This window comes from Stenella coeruleoalba (assembly GCF_951394435.1).
Source record: "Stenella coeruleoalba genome assembly, chromosome: 5".
In the NCBI taxonomy this organism is placed as follows: Eukaryota; Metazoa; Chordata; class Mammalia; order Artiodactyla; family Delphinidae; genus Stenella; species Stenella coeruleoalba.
In genome coordinates this window covers 71,488,788-71,501,420 of record NC_137150.1, presented here as the reverse complement: position 1 = coordinate 71,501,420, position 12,633 = coordinate 71,488,788, and the positions used below count along the sequence as shown (strand labels likewise).

The 12,633-nt window shown below is 47.6% G+C and overlaps 1 protein-coding gene across 3 annotated transcripts in view; it reads left to right on the top strand.

Moving 5' to 3' along the window:
- XXYLT1 (xyloside xylosyltransferase 1) overlaps positions 1–12,633 on the top strand; it is a 191,467-nt gene that overhangs the window by 98,888 nt on the left and 79,946 nt on the right. The window lies entirely within an intron of this gene.

The window sequence follows — 12,633 nt, the reverse complement described above, 5'->3', positions numbered from 1 at the left end:
CCAGCTGAGGACAGCCCAGCTGAGCCTAGCTGACCCACAGAACTGTAGGGGATAATCGTACACTGTTTTAAACCACTAAGTTTTGGGGTGGTTTGTTACGCAGCTACAGGTAACTGGCACAGGGTGTGGGATAGTTTTAAAGTAAACACGTTTAAAGCGAGTATGATGTGGCCAAATAGCTCAGACTCTAGGGCTAGAAAGGCCTGATGTGCGTTCCTGCTCTGTCACTCTCTAGCTGTGTGACCTTAGGCAAGTTATTTCCATTTGTTAAATGGAAATTGGGAGATTTAAAAGTATTCCAGCGTCTGGCACCTAGTAGGTACTAAGTAAGTGTTAGTTTCCATATGGTCATGTTGAATAGTCATGGAGAATGGGTATAAGGAAACATTGGAAACAGCAGTGGCAGCAGCAGAGAATATATAATGAAAATGCTACTATATTTGGATATTTTGCGGCTATGAACAATGTCATTCATTTCTGAACCTCCTCCACACTTAACATAGTACTGGGCACACAGTAGGGACTATGGCTTGCTTGGCTTGGCATGGCTAAGGTCAACACAGTGAGGAGTATCTTCTGTGCCTAATATATCTGTGCTATTCTGAGGACAAGCAGTTGGGCTATGAGTGAGGGGAAAAGGCCACCTCTATTCAGAGTCCCAAGGATGCAGGGCTGGGAGGGGTTGGGAGAGCATCTGCTCCAGTGCCCTTGTCTTTACAGTCTGGGAAAACTGATGTTCAGAGAAGAAGTGGCTCGTCCAAGGCCAGACACAGCGGCAGAGTCAGGCCTGTGAGCCAGGGCTGTAACCTAGCACCCTGCCTACTCACACTTGCCCAGAGTTCCTAAGTCCACATTTCATTAAATAAGGCAGAGCACATTTCATTACTTGTTTTAAAAAAACAGGGGATCAAAACTAACATCACCAATAATGGGATAAATTGACATGTTGTGCCTCCTGATAAGATGGAGTGAGAAGAACCCAGCGTCACTTCTGTGCTGTTCCTGACAAAGATGCATAACCTGAATCGAATCAGAAGGAAACGTTAGCAAACCCAAATTTAGGGAGATTTTACTAAATCATTGGCCTGTGCTCCTCAAATTGTCCCAGGTCCCAGAAGACAAGAAAAGACTAAGGAACTATTTCATATTGAAGATACATGACAACCATATGCCATCCTGGACCATAAATTTTCTTTTTGTTTTTGGACAATTGACAAATTTTGAATGGGGCTGTAGATTAAGTGGTAGTGATGTATTAATGTTAATTTCCTGGGTTTGATGGTTGTCCTGTTATGATGAGAGTGTCCTTGTTTGGTAGAAGTACCTACTAAAATATTTAGAGGTTAAATTTTTTTTTCTTTGCTTTCATCTGCAATGATGTCAATTTGGCATTATATTTTATGTCTTTAATTTAAAAATTAAAACAAATAATTTTATTTAATTAAAAACCAGAAACTAAATTAATTAAATGAAATTAAAATTAAAACAAGTGAATGAATCAATCAGTGCATAAGTACAATTTGGTAGAATCTTTTCAATTGTTGCGTCTGTGATGGGAACAATTTATAAAAAGGATTTCGAATGAAAATTGGAATCTGGACTCCCAGCATAGGGGCCAGTCTTTTGACTACTCCACATTCTTGGGTAATTCTTCTTAGATTCATGGTAGGAGGGGCTCCTCTTAACCTTGGTAAACAAGGATGAAAGCAATGAAACATAGACTGTATTTTGGATGGGAGAAAACTATAAAATGGGGACAATAAACCCTACTTGTAAGGATTAAATTAGGTAAAATATATAAAAATGAGCTAGCCCAGTACCTTGTTCCCAGGCATATGGGAACGTGATCATTTTATAGATGATGATAGATAGTTCATTTTATTTCTTACTGAAGTATGTATGGTTGATTTACGGTTTTATATTAGTTTCTGGTGTATAGCAAAGTGATTGAGTTATATATATGTGTGTGTATATATATGTGTGTGTGTATTCTTTTTCATATTCTTTTCCATTATGGTTTATTGCAGGATATTAAATATAGTTCCCTGTGCTATACAGTAGGTCCTTGTTGGTTATCTATTTTATATACAGTAGTGTGTATCTGTTAATCCCAAACATCTAATTTATCTCTCCCTCCCCCCTTACCCTTTGGTAACCATAGGTGTGTTTTCTATGTCTGTGAGTCTCTTTCTGTTTTGGAAATAAGTTCATTTGTATCATATTTTACATTCCACATATAAGTGATCTCATATAATATTTGTCTTTCTCTTTCTGATTTACTTCACTTAGTATGATAATCTCTAGGTCTGTCCATGTTGCTGCAAATGGCATTATTTCATTCTTTTTTATGGCTGAGTAATATGCCATTGTATATATGTACCACATCTTCTTTATCCATTCATCTGTTGATGGGCATTTAGGTTGCTTCCATGTCTTGGCTACTGTAAGTAGTGCTGCTACGAACATTGGGGTGCATGGATCTTTTCGAATTAGAGTTTTCTCCAGAAATATGCCCAGGAGTGGGATTGCTGCATCATATGGCGACTCTATTTTAGTTTTTTAAGGCACCTCCATACTGTTCTCCATAGTGGCTGAACAAATTTGTATTCCCACCAACAGTGTAGGAGTGTAAATTTTTCCTTTGCTTTTCTCCCTCTGCAGCATTTGTTATTTGTAGACTTTTTTTTTGCGGTAACCGGGCCTCTCACTGTTGTGGCCTCTCGCGTTGTGGAGCATAGGCTCCGGACGCGCAGGCTCAGCGGCCATGGCTCACGGGCCCAACCGCTCCGCGGCATGTGGGATCTTCCCGGACCGGGGCACAAACCCGTGTCCCCTGCATCAGCAGGCGGACTCTCAACTACTGCGCCACCAGGGAAGCCCATTTGTAGACTTTTTGACGATGGGCATTCTGACAGGTGTGAGGTGGTACCTCACTGTAGTTTTGATTTGCATTTCTCTGATAATTAGTAATGTTGAGCATCGTTTCATGTACCTTTTGGCCATCTGTATGTCTTCTTTGGAGAAATGTCTATTTAGGTCTTCTGCCCATTTTTTTTTTATTATTGGGTTGTGTGGTTTTTTTGTTATTGAGTTGTATGAGCTGTTTGCATATTTTGGAAATTAAACCCTTGTCGGTAGCATCATTTGCAAATATTTTCTCTCAGTCTGTAGTTTGTCTATTCATTTTGCTATGGTTTCCATCTTTCTTTTTGTAATGTAGCATAAAAGTCAAAATAATGTAACATTTTCTCAGGAGGCAGGAAAACTGGAGAGCAATTTGACCATAGCCAAGTCAGTTTGCGAACCGTCACAGGTTTTCCTCCTGAAAAGACTAAAACCTTTTAATGATTTAGAAAGAAAAACAGATTTTTTTCTCCTGCTTCAAAAGGTAAGGGGATGGGTAGATCTTCACCTGTCTCAGAGAGGTATTTCTGGGTTCATAAAGTAGAGAAACTGGTTTTTCTCCTTGCAAGTTGCCATAATGTGGATTTCTGGGCACAAGGAATGATGGGGGCCTCTCTTTCCTCAACTCCCTCATGATGCCAGGGAGAAGTCAGGCGTGTGCCCGAGGGCAGGCTTTCTCCCCTTGGGGAAGTGTTGGCTCTTCTCTGCCTGATCCACTTTCCCTCCTGGTGTAAGCATCTCGGTGGTGCCCATCCCTCTCTTGCAGGTCCTCCCACTGTATCAGCTAGAGAGGATGCTGAAGGAGACCCACAGCCTTGAGTCTGAGGGTGGTGGTGAGCTGTAAGCCCCATTGGAGAAGGATGAGTCTGCTGGGTGAAAGGGACTCAGGCAGTTCAGCCCCAGGAAAGAGGGACGGATCCATTGTTCACAGCAGGAAGAACTGCTGCCCAAATCAGAAGCCTTTGTGTTTTGTGAAGTGAAAGAAGTGGCCAGGGTGCTGGGACCTTGAAAGCAAAACTGCCTGTGCTTGCTTAGGTGTTGTTGTCAGAGACCTGAAGGTCTCTGCTCTAGCGCACAGCCACGCAGCGTGCAGGAAGTGTGATTTCAGTGTCAGAATGGAACAAGGCGCCGGCCACACAAGAGGTTCACCACCGGAAACAGTGTTAGGAGATGCCAACGATCCTTGTGGGGCAGGGCCCAGGTGAGGCATCCTTCTCACAGAACTCCACGGGCATTACAGAGTTTTGGGGTGTGCTTCAGCTCGCGGGGGTCTGGGTTGGCGCTGGCTTGGCTCACCTTACTAGTGACCATGCCCAGATTTGAAGGCACATGTTGGGGCACAGGGCAAGGAGCCAGGCAGGGAGGGAAGTGAGAGGCAGGCGATGAAGGACAGGCATCCTTCACGATGGCATCCAGGACTGGCAGGCGCAGATCTCAGTAGGTAGGTAGGTAGGTAGGTAGGCGATGGTAGGCCATCACGGAACAGGTGAGGGCTGAGCAACGGTCTGGAAGGTGAGCAGACAGGCATCCAGGCAGGAACACGCTAGTGGCTCCACTGCAGCCACAGGGACTTTGTGAACAAGGAAAAAGAGTCTGGACATGGGTCAGATGATGTGGACTTAGTTCCTGTGTTGCCATTATTGACCATGTGACCTTAGCGAAACCTAATCTCTTTGAGCCTCTACTTCTTCATCTCCAGAGTGGGTGGAATGAATACTTGCTTGCTGTGGAACTGCTAGTTGCTGCTCTATTCTCTCCTTTTTCATTTTTAACTGAATCCCATTTATTTGGGAGCAGCATTATGCCCAGTAAAAGAATATGTTCCACAGCTTCCCTTGCAGCTAGGTGTGGCCATGTGACTAAATTTTGTCTGGTGTGATATAAGAAGAATTGTTAAGGACTTCCAGGAAGGTTGCCTAAAAGGTCTGCCTTATTGCAGGGGGCAAAGAAGAAGGAGGGCCTTTCCTCCTTCCTCCTTTCTGTTGCCTGGAATGCAGCCAGGTTGGCTGGAGCATCAGTAGCCATCTTGAACCATGAGGTGACCTTGAGGATGGAAACCAGACCTAGGATAGCAGAATGAAAAGGTAGAAGGAGCCTGGACCCTTGATAACTTCACAAAGCAGCTATCCCATCCCTGGATGGCTTAGCTATGGTCTTATGTGTGTTTAAACCATTGTTACTTTAGGTCTTCTGCTATGTGCAGTTGGACCCAACCCACAGAGATGCACCTGCCCCCTAGGGTTGTTGTAAAGATTAAATGAGCCAAAGCATGGGAAAGAGTTTTGTGATCTGGGAACATCGCTGTGTGCTGTAAAATATAAGGAATCAGTCCTGTTATTGTCATTGTCATCTGAGTGAACCGAAGTGGGCGGGGGGTGCTGGCCAGGCCCAGGGACAGGAGCGTGTGTCCGGGCGGAGCTTGGGGATGAGGAACTGCGAGGCAATGGGACAAAACCTTTGTTAGTTTCCCTAATTCTGAATGGAATCTGTGGGTCTGGGGTAGGTTCAAATGCCAGCGCAGAGGAAGAGAGTGGCTGGAAGATGGAAAGAGAGAGGGCAGATGGGATTAGAAGCAAGAGCCACACACTTCCAGTAAAAACCTCAGAATGAGGGATTTGCAAAGTCCTGCTTTGACCGTTTGGGCAGACCCATGGTAACTGCTGTATCGCTATTTCCAGAAAATACCTATTAATTCTGCCCAGAGAGGACTGCTTTCTACAGCTGCCATCCCTAGGGGTCCGTGAAAAAAGCCGTGAAAAGAGCAGAGACCAGGCATAGACTCCGTGTTGGTGAACAAAGTCGCAGTGTGGTCCTGCCCCCAACAGGAAGGAGAGTTTACACCAGAGACAAGAAATAAAGTCTATAGCAGACATCAGAGAGCTGTAAGCTGTGGAGAGGCCAGCAGGGACCATGGACATCCATACCATAGAAATGAAAGAAAGTGGGATATTCTGCTGTTCTGCTTTTCAAATCTAAAATTCAATTTCCCCTGCATATTGAACTTCATAAAGAAGTACATGAGCTGTAATTTCATGTTGGCAATATAAGTGGGAGGAAAATTGAGGCTGGGTGTTTTATGTGTTGTCTTCTTATATATGTTCCTGAAGTTTTTCAGCCAAGTTCAAAATAAATTCTGTCCTATCCTAAAGGATATGATTTATACCAAGTCGCAGAAGGTGCTAAGGATGAGGGAGGAGACTCCCGTTGCACTGTTGCTGAAGCGAAAACCGTGTCTTTTCATAATACCTTGTTTTGTCCACAAAACAGGAGCTGATAGTTGTAAAAAATGTTACGGCTGAGCCATAGCTAACACTCCACGCTTAATTTTGAGAGGGTTGAGTAGGGCTAGAAGAAACAATTTGCTTTGTAGTTAATACGTAAAACTGACTCTGGTCATTAATTTCAACCTCTTGGCCCCAAAGCCTTTCACCAGAGCTGCTAACAGGTTGTAATAATCACTCTTGTGAACTCAGTTTCCTTTCCCTTCCCCTCCTCCCTCAGGGGAGGGGCCGGCTGCTGATGTGGAAAGCATAGATTAGCCTGGGGGACTTCCTGGCTGCGCTGAGCCTGCAGACCCGAGCACTGCTGTATCCTGGCCATCCAGGGACCTGCAAGGCAGGGAAGCGCGGGGCTTCCGAGCAAGTATGGGGCTTCAGAACTTCCTTTCGACTTAATTTTGTGGCATGAAACCTCCTTTTCCTGAAACTTCTCCATTGGCCCTTGCTCAATGAAAGGGTACCCCAATAGTCTTCAAGTTCCTCGAGGGTGGGGGCCTTGAGGGAAGTGGCTGTGGGAAAGCCCAGCTCTGCCCATGGGAAACCCAGTCTCTGCCTGAGATGCTCTGCATCTGTCTGGTATTTTTGCTCTTGGTGTGGCAGCATTTCTTGTTTTTAAAGATAACAGAATTTGAAAAGGGACTTCAGAGATGTCTGAAGGGTTTTCTCAGAAACCTGTATGAGGCAAATCTGTGCTTGCTCTCAACTCTGACGCTTCCTTGCCAGGTTGTCCTAGGTGAGTCGCCAAAACTCTCTGAGCCTCAACTTCCTCATTTGAAGATGGGGGGGTCCTGATACCCACCCAGCAGAGCAGAGTGGAGGTTCGTGCGCTGGGTCAGTAGCTGTAAAGCCCCAGCAATGGGCCTGGCACAGACACACTCTCTCTGCTCCGAGGGAAGGAGCGTTTCTGAGCAGGCTGGAGGAGCCCCTTGGACGCTTGGCATGTTCCACTGTGTTCCTTCGTGCCAGCTATTCCCACAGTTAGCCAGCTGTCCTGCAGCTGGGCCTTGCACGGGGAAGGGAATGGAGAAGCCCAGCTGGGAGGCGACCCAAGTTCCCTGTTGGATGTGAGAACCGCCCCGGCGCATTCCACCCTCGGACCCCCTCGGGGACACAGCTTGGGTCTGTGCAGTGGAATGGCGGGCCCTCCGTCACACCCAGCCTGAAGCCCTCTAGCGGGAAATGCTGGGCTGGTGTGGCTGGTGTGGCACGTCGGGACTGTCTCCTCCCCGGTCAGGAGCCTCTTACCCTTAGAGGAAGTCTCCACCCCTTTCAGGTGCCCTTTGGGTCCTACAGGCCAGAGGTGCTGCTGAGCAGCAATTAACAAGCTCCAGATGATGATAAAGCAGGTGGCAAATTGCTGCGATCTCGCCAAGCAGACAATGAGAAAGTGAGCTCCCTTTCTAAGCAGCTGCTTCCAGGTCCTCAGCCTCGTGATGCCCCGCATTGCTTGGTGCTGTCATCATTTCCCTTCCTCCCCAAGCCCCCTCCGGGTTAGTGGAAAGCTTGGGCTGATGTTCAGAGGTGAGGGCCTTCTAATGTTTTATAAATATTTATCTCTGGGAAGCTCTGATGCTCTTTCAAAACACAAAGGGGGAGAAGGTGCTTGCATGGTTCATCTGCCCCTGGAGAAGGCCCGTCTGCTGCCCAGGATGGGGGGCTCAGGGCTCACCTAAGTGAGTCTTACCTTCTCATCATTTCCTGACCTATTATGTTTTGTGTTGTTTTGTGTGTGTTAAGATGTGTCTGTGGTTTCTGGGGATAGGAGAAGGGAGGGGAGAGGAAAGGAGGTTTTTTAAAATCCTTTTGTTTGTTTGGGGGTATCCTTAATTACTCACTCCGGATTGTAATTCCATCCATGGTCAGATGACATGCCTTGTGGCTGGTTTAATTGGAGGCTGATGATGAGCTGTCTCAAGCCTGTTTCCATCGGGGAATGTTGACTTGGGAACCTCCCAGCTGGTTTTAAGGCTGTGGACATTGCCTTCTGCGGTGCACTTGTGCGGAGGCATCAACCCTACAGCCCAGCCAGGCTGGTGCTCAGGGCCTCAGACACAGCAGCGGGGGTGGGCTTTCTGAACCCCAAGAGCAATCACCCGGGCAGTTGGAACCTCCTCAGTGCCATCCAGGGTCAGGGCGGTGATGATGGTAATGGGGATTTGAAGGTCTTGAAAGCGCATTTTGAGCCGGCACTTGGGATCTTGTCTTTCCTTTTCCAACTTGTTCGAGCCGAGTGGCACCATGTTGTCAGCCTGAAACTGGAGCATGAGAGGACGAGGCGAGCTGACTTCCTCTTGTGAAGACGGCGCCACATGTTTTACTTTATCCCCTGGAGTTGAAGCTCAAGAGGAAGTATGTCTTAGACCAGAAAGCCCACCTCGGTCCTGAGCATCTTTTCCCAGTTTGAGTTGACATACTTCAGTGGATCCTATCTTGTGATCACACATTCACCAGTCCTGTGTGAACCCTGAACCACCTTCTATACCTTGTAGGCAGCAATTCTTGCATTTCCTGAAATAGCCCAGGTCAGCTTTTCTGAGCTCTTGCCAAGCTATTGTCCTCCGTGGAAACCAGCGTTTAAAGCTCCGGCTGCTGAGCCATGAGGTGGGGATGCCGGAAGCTCTTCCAGGTTCCATCATTTACCAAGAGGCCTGGGCAACCAGCATCAGGGAGTTGAACTCACCTGAGGAGGCTGACCAGCCACAAGTGTGTTCCTCAAATACCAGGTGCACACACAAGTCTCTTCCTAACACGTGAGCCAAGCTTCCTTCTACCTGAGAACGTGACCTAGGCACACACTGATACTTCAGTTCTTGCTTTTGTGATTTAAACATGTCTGTGAGAAGATTTTAAGCCTGAGGGGCTGGTCGGAATGCCCCTCACCCAACTGATTGAATGTAGCAGCAGACACATTCCTGGGAATGCACAGGTCTGCCTAGAACAGAGGATGGTGGGCACGGGGAGGACATTGCGTGGTTGCTGGCCGCTGTGGCTCTCGCACGGGGCGGTTAGCTTGAGTCCCCATGGGTGGCTCTGAGATGCTAAGTCAGGTTCCTGCCTCCCTTTGAATTTAGCACAGCTCAAGGTGTGTTCTTAGAGGAATGTAAAGATTTGTTTGTTTTTTTAACATCTCTGCCTGAGGTTAATGTGAGACTATGGAGAGCCATTTTCCCGTTTCCAAAAGTTGACTACAAACTGTGTGGGTCATGGAAGTCTTTCTTTTCTTTGGCTACTACTTATTAATCTGCAGGTTTACATTTTCATGGGTAATTTGCGGATCCTCCATGAGCTAGTTGTGTTGGGTGCCTGGCAAGTCTTGTGCACAACCCTTTGGGCCATTACACAATACCTTCTGCTCCCTAGGGGTTCATGGTCCATGCTGGGAGTGGGTGGTGGCAGAGGGGCTAGTTAACATGAGACCATTGGCTAGGGAGTCAGAAGACCTGAGTCCTGGGATCAGCTTGGCCACTTAGCTGGACTGTGTAATCCCTGGCAAGTCCTTCTGCTTCTTTGGTCCTCGGTTTCCCCATCTGTAAATGGGTATATTGGCCTCAGTTATTATCAGGTTCCCTTTTCAAATGCATTATCCTAGATTATTCTGTCCACTACCTTTTCTGCTTTCTTCTCATGGGATTGTGACATGGCGGACATTCAACCAGCCTGAGATGCGAGACCTTTTTTTGCGTTTTGTAGACTACTCCTCCTCCTTTTGCTCAAACATTCTCCCCAGTGCTTTATAGATTTCATCTCCTCTTTTCTTTGGGAGCAGTTATCTCATTCATTTATTCCTTATATTTCAGTGGTCTTACTTGCTGTCATTACAGCTGTCCTCCAACCAGCATCTTCTCCGGGCCATCACTGTGGCTGCTACTTCCACATATCAACCTTGTTTCATCCTCAAAACAGTCTTTCAGCATTATGTATAAAACGCGCCGGATGTAGTTCCCACAGAAATGACTATATCAAGGACCAGAGGAACAGGGCCCTTTAAAACATCTCATCCTAATGAATTCCAGCCTTCCTGGTAAGCATCTTCCTCTTTTCAGCAGCGATATTTACAACTTGGCATCTTATTTCACAATTACATAAAAGGATAACCGTCTGGACAGATGCCTGCATGTTAGTGCAGGCTGTGCTGGGAGCTGTCGGTCTCCCTGAACAGAAGGGAGTGTCCTCCTGCCTCAGCCTGAAAGTTGACAACTGGGTCAGTCCTTTCACATTGGTGTGAAGGGGTCACTTCATGCTGGAGCTGCTGCCTCTTTCCTTCCTAATCAGTTAACCTTGTGTGGCGAAGCCTCTCTCTCGAAAGAAGTCTTCCCAAGCTTAAGCAAATCCTTCCTGAAAGGTGCTTTACCAAGGAGGAGTTATAAAAAATATTAAAGCATCTCAAAGTCCTGTGTCTTAGGGCTGCACGTCACCTTCCCAAGTTCACTCCCAGCCAGTGCCTAAAGGTCTGGGAAAGTGCTCAGATTTACTGAGGGGCATATTAAGACAAGGCCAGGCTCTGCCCAAATGCATTAGCTGGTCTCCTCAAGAGAATCTGATGTCCTTGAGCTCGGCCCTCTGCCCAGGTCCTGTCCAGGCAGGCCAGGGAAGGAGGTATTCGGATTGCTTCAGGCAGATTAAGTAGGATTTAGATGATCTTGAAAGACCAGAGAGTACACATAGCACATGGTAAGCCTTCAAGGAAGAATGACTGATTGACAGACCGCATGGCCCCTCGATCAGGAATTTCTCTAATTATAGTGAAATTACCGCTTTTATATAGAGGGCTTCCTCATAATTCTCATCTGACCAGGCTGTCGCTCTGCTTTTTGTCTATCAAGGTCTTTGGCACTTCTCCGTGCTCCCAGGCCTCCTGTGTGGGTAGCGGTGGAGCTAAAACTTACCTCCCAGCAGCTCCTCTCCCGTCACAAGCAGAATCAGGGTCTACTGGGAAGAGCATGCTGGGCTTTCAAGTCAAGCAGACCCGGGTTCAGATCCCAGCTCCGAGACTTGCTGGTTGTGGGACCTTGGGCTATTGTTTTTAACCTTTCTAAGCCTCTGGTTCTTCATTTAAACATGGGAATAACTCCACTTAACATGTCGGGTGGTTACGAGAAATAAAACTGTTGCCTGTATAATAATACCAGACACTTATAAACCACTCAGAGAAAGGGTGCGTCTTATGTGGCATTCGCCGATGTTATTGGAAGTACTCCCAGGGCCGTGAGGATGAGAGTTCCCTTTCTTTCATAGCCCTGACGGTGCCACAGAACTACCACCATACTTCCTTGAGGCCTCCCATCTCCAGGTCAAACACCCTTTTGTCCTCTCACCATCCCCACCCCCGGCGATGATGTGATTTCTCTGTTTGGGATGATGGTGCCATTCTGTCCCTGTCTCATGAGGGCTCTGCTCTACCGTGTGTGAGAGCTGCCTGAAACCCTGGATTTGGGAGCTCGGGACGCAGGAGATGGACTGAAAGAGAGAAATGGCTGGAGGGGTGTGTGTGGTGGGGCCTCCCCGTCATGACTTCTTGATGGCTGCAACTCATGCCTGGACACTCTCTCCTGGGACACAGTGGCCTTCCCTAAGGTCACCATCAGGTTCCTTACCTCTGTTCTCCAGCGCCACCTCTGAGAGCAGCAGGGGCCCCGAGACTCCACCTTGTGGCCTGTTTCTCTTCTCCTTCTCGGTTTAGGGCAGCGTCTAGGAGGCAGCCACGTCAGCACATGGGCTTGCTGACCTCCAGGCTCCTGGGTCATCACCCTTCCTAGTTTCTAGGTAGTTGTGATTATTGTCTTTAGTGCAGGAGGGGAAGTGGCAGTTTTGCTCACGTTTACGTGTGGGGTGGGCAGTGTGAAGGCAGGCAGGCCGCTGGGTCCGAACTGGCCTGGGGCCCATTCTCATCTACCCCCTTCCCACAGGGGCCCAAGAAGCAGCCTGCTCCCCTCTGGCCTGGGCAGCTGGATTCTCACCTACTGGCACTTTTTTTTTTTCAGAAAACTCATATGGGATATCAATTACTGATTTGTTTCTGCATCACAAAGGAAAGTAGAACAGAGACAAATGAATCAGTTTTCTTGTGATTTCTTCATAAACTAATCTAGAGAATGACTGTTGAATTCCACAAACGTTCCTGAGTATTTACTGAATGCCAAGCCCCGCACTATGAGTGGACGGAGGCCAAGATGCCGAAGATGGGGTCCCTGTCTTCAGGGGGCTTCCACGGGCAGTGGGTCCTGACAGCGCCGTGCTCTGCAGCTGGGCCGCCGTGAAAGCGTGGTGGAGAGTTGAGGGGGGAGCCCGGCATTCTGGGTAGGTGGTGCTGTTACCTCACTGCTCCTCGCCTGCCCAAGTCCCCTTCTTCCGTTCAGTCTTCCTCAACTGCCTCAGGCTCTAGTGAGTGTTCCCTACTGTCCAGACCCTGGGTTCCTGTGGTGCCTACAGCCTGGATGACGTTTCCCACCTG